Raw genomic sequence first — 3,438 nt, 5'->3', positions numbered from 1 at the left:
TAGGGTATACTCTGGTTCCCAACCGTGCTCCGTATGGTTGGTGCACCCTCGCTACCCTGTGCCCTCGATTGACCCTCTCCTACTTTTGGCCTGAGATTCTTGGGTTAGTACTTCTATCAAAGTTTGAAGGAGCATAGTCATAGGCACGACATCGAGCGTCTGTTTCGGACCTCAGCATCTCTTTGTAAGAGTTGGGAACATAAACTTTAATTACTAACCTATAGTTATTAAGTTACATGCTTTCGTTTAATTGCTTTTTTGTAGTTGGTTAGATTTCACCCATTGCAAAATATCATCTTTTTACTTGTTTTCACATAAAGCTTTAATAAACTGATTTGGAAGTTGTTTGGTAACTGCGCTTTAAGTCCATAAGGATTGACACCTGACTTACCCCACTTTCTACTGAACTTAGGATTAGTTAGGTTTTATAAATTTTATCTTTGCTAGTTAAGGACCCAATCCTTGGCGAGCCTACCAAATTTTGGCACCATTCCTGGGGACTTAGTTACAGTTACAAGCCAACTTCAATTTTAGAGTATTATTTCTTTGTTTTTATTTACTTTCTTTCTACTTTATTATTATTATTATTTTTTTTGCTGATTCTGAAATGCTAAATATGTGTGCCTCAAGTGTGTATGTTTGGTTTGCATTCTTTGGATCCTGAGATACTTCCTCTAGATCACAAGATTGAGAAATCTCATAGGTCCTCTAGGAAACCTACCTCTAATCCTGAGATTGCAAAGTTGTCTTAACTGAAACTCATGGCTGAACGACCACTAGTTCCCACTGAAAAAATCCCAGAACCCCGAGCTTCCTGCCTACCTGTGGTGGGAGAGCAACCACTTCAACCTCTTAGGGACTACTTTGTGCCTAATACATACACGTTGTCGTCCTGCATCCGATTCCCATATGTTCAGCGACACAATTCGAGATTAAGACTTCGATCATCTTGATGCTGCTCACATTTTATGGGAACTCCACAAAAAATCCTTATCAGCATCTGGATGAGTTCTTGGAGATCTGCTCCACCATTCAAATACCCAATTTTAGTGATGATGTTCTTCGTCTTAGGCTTTTTCTATTCTTTCTTAAGGATAAGACCAAATACTGGCTGACGTCCTTAGAGCCGAACTCGGTGCTGACCAACTAGGCCACCATACAGCATGAATTCCTAAAAAAGTACTTTCCTATTGGGAAGACTAACCAATTACGAAGGGCAATCATGAGATTCACACAGATGGATGGGGAACTTTTCTTTGAGACTTGGGATCGTTTTAGGGACCTACTCCATAAATGCCCACATCGTCATGTCTCCAAGTGGCAATTAGTGCAAACCTTTTATGAAGGGCTAGTTGAGAGAGATAGGTCAATGGTTGATGCATCGTGCGGAGGTACTTTCCTCACTAAGCATTAGAATGAGGCATAGGTTCTCTTTGAGAACCTAGCTGAGAATTCCCAGCAACACAATGTTGCTGCTCGTCGACCCCTTAATCCATTTGCTTCCAAACCTTAGGGAGTTTACTAGTTGACCTCAAACCATGACTTGGCACCCACTCTGCACAGCATATCTAAAAAGTCAAATCAATGCTTGCCCTTAAGGCAACCATAGCAACTATAGGCTTATGCAGAAGTGTGTGCAATTTGCTTTAATCCTTCCCATTCATATTACAATTGCCCACATACGCCATCCCATTCTGAGCTTATATAGGAGGAAATAAAATCCACCCATAATTGGTATGATAGGCCATCAAATGACCTTTATTTAAATACCTGCATCCCTGGATGGAAACAACATCCCAATTTCTCCTAGAGACAACAAGCTCCAGATTTTCAATCCCAAAGACCTCCACAAGCTTTAGATGCTCAACCCTCTCACCCTTACAATTCTCAAAATCATCCCATGTCTGCCCCCAAACCTTCATCATTTTAGCAGCCACCTCCTCCTAAACCCAAATACGATTCTTTCCAAGAAATGGTGCTGAAAGTCCTTAAAAGCATTAAGACTGATCACTAAATAGATTGGTAACTCCTTCATTCCAACTCCTAGTCCATCACAAAGCTAAAGGTTAGCTTTGGGCAACTAGCCACTTCTTTGAGTCAGAGAGACGAAGAAAAATTGCCAAGTTAGCCCTTAATGAACCCAAAGGGACAATACGATGTGGAATGTGAACCGGATGCTGACCCCTCATCATACACTGAGCAGGCCCAGGCATTGACCACTCGACAAGGTGGTAGGATGACAAATAATGCAACCCAAAATCAGGCGAGTGAGGGAGAGAATGAGGAAGAAAAAAAAGGTAGTACCCAATGTTGACTATTGCACGCTATCTTCCTCTAGTTTAGTACATAAACCCCTTAATTCTACACCTATCACTGGAAGGACCAAACCTCACTTCACCCCTTATAGGGCATTTCATGTCCCCCTAAGTAACTCATCCTGTAGTTCCTCCTGCACCTTCTATATTAAGGAAAGAGGCCTTAACCAAGTCCATTTGAGACATGTTTAAACAAGTAAGGGTTGACAAGCCTCTCCTAGATGGTATTAAGCAATCACCTGCATTCACAGAGTTCATAAAGGACTTGTCAACACAAAAACAAAAATCAAGGGTGCATATCGATGGTTTGGTTAAGCATGTCGAGCATATAAGCTCAATGATATTAAGACACCTCGTTCCTAAGCTAAAAGATCCTGGCTCACCCATTATTTCATTTGTAATTGGCGATCACACCATTTATGGGGCTCTTTTAGATTTAGGGGCAAGTGTGAACATCTTTTCATACTCAGCTTACTAGCAACTTAACCTCGGGAAGCTGCAACGTACCTCTGTCACATTGTTTTTTGCTGATCAATCCCTTAAGAAACCCCAGGGTATGGTAGAGGATGTAGTGTTCAAGGTGGAAGAATTTCATTACCCAGTCAATTTCATTATCTTAGATATGGAGCCTCATGAATCTGATCCCTGTCCTTTTGAGATGACCATTCTTAGCCACGGCTAATGCTTGCATTTAATACAGGATAGGGATTATAGAGATCTCTGTGGGTCGCAAGCAACATAGTCTGAGCATATTTAATGCTCCCACACCCATTTAAAGTCATCCAAGTTGTGGACAATGATAGGATTGATAAAATCATTAGGGAAGCTGCTCTCTCAATTATATGGAGAGACCCTTTGGATAGTGCACTTCAGCCTGATAAACCCTCCACCACCGAATTAGGGGATCCTTTTGAGATATCTTCTACACATCATGACTCGGTCTCCTATCTAGCAAACAAGTTGGGGCTACGCAAGAATAGGTGTTAAAAGGGGGAGGGCAACTTTAACTTTGAACCAGGATGAGTTCAAAATGAGTTTAAGTGTGTTTGGTTGAAAATGGTAAACTTAGCGCTTCCGAGAGGCAACCCAAGAATTTTTCTTTATTTTTGAGTCCTTAGATTAG

At 41.3% G+C, this 3,438-nt stretch overlaps 1 non-coding gene across 1 annotated transcript; it reads right to left on the bottom strand.

Moving 5' to 3' along the window:
• Positions 1 to 1,204: 1,204 nt before the first annotated feature.
• LOC131161121 (small nucleolar RNA R71) lies at positions 1,205 to 1,311 on the bottom strand. The gene has a single exon (XR_009138280.1). It is a non-coding gene; the product is annotated as a small nucleolar RNA R71 (small nucleolar RNA).
• Positions 1,312 to 3,438: the final 2,127 nt, after the last annotated feature.

Source organism: Malania oleifera, chromosome 7, assembly GCF_029873635.1.
Source record: "Malania oleifera isolate guangnan ecotype guangnan chromosome 7, ASM2987363v1, whole genome shotgun sequence".
NCBI lineage: Eukaryota > Viridiplantae > Streptophyta > Magnoliopsida > Santalales > Ximeniaceae > Malania > Malania oleifera.
Note: the sequence above shows the minus strand (reverse complement) of the source record. Positions and strands in the feature narration are given on the sequence as shown.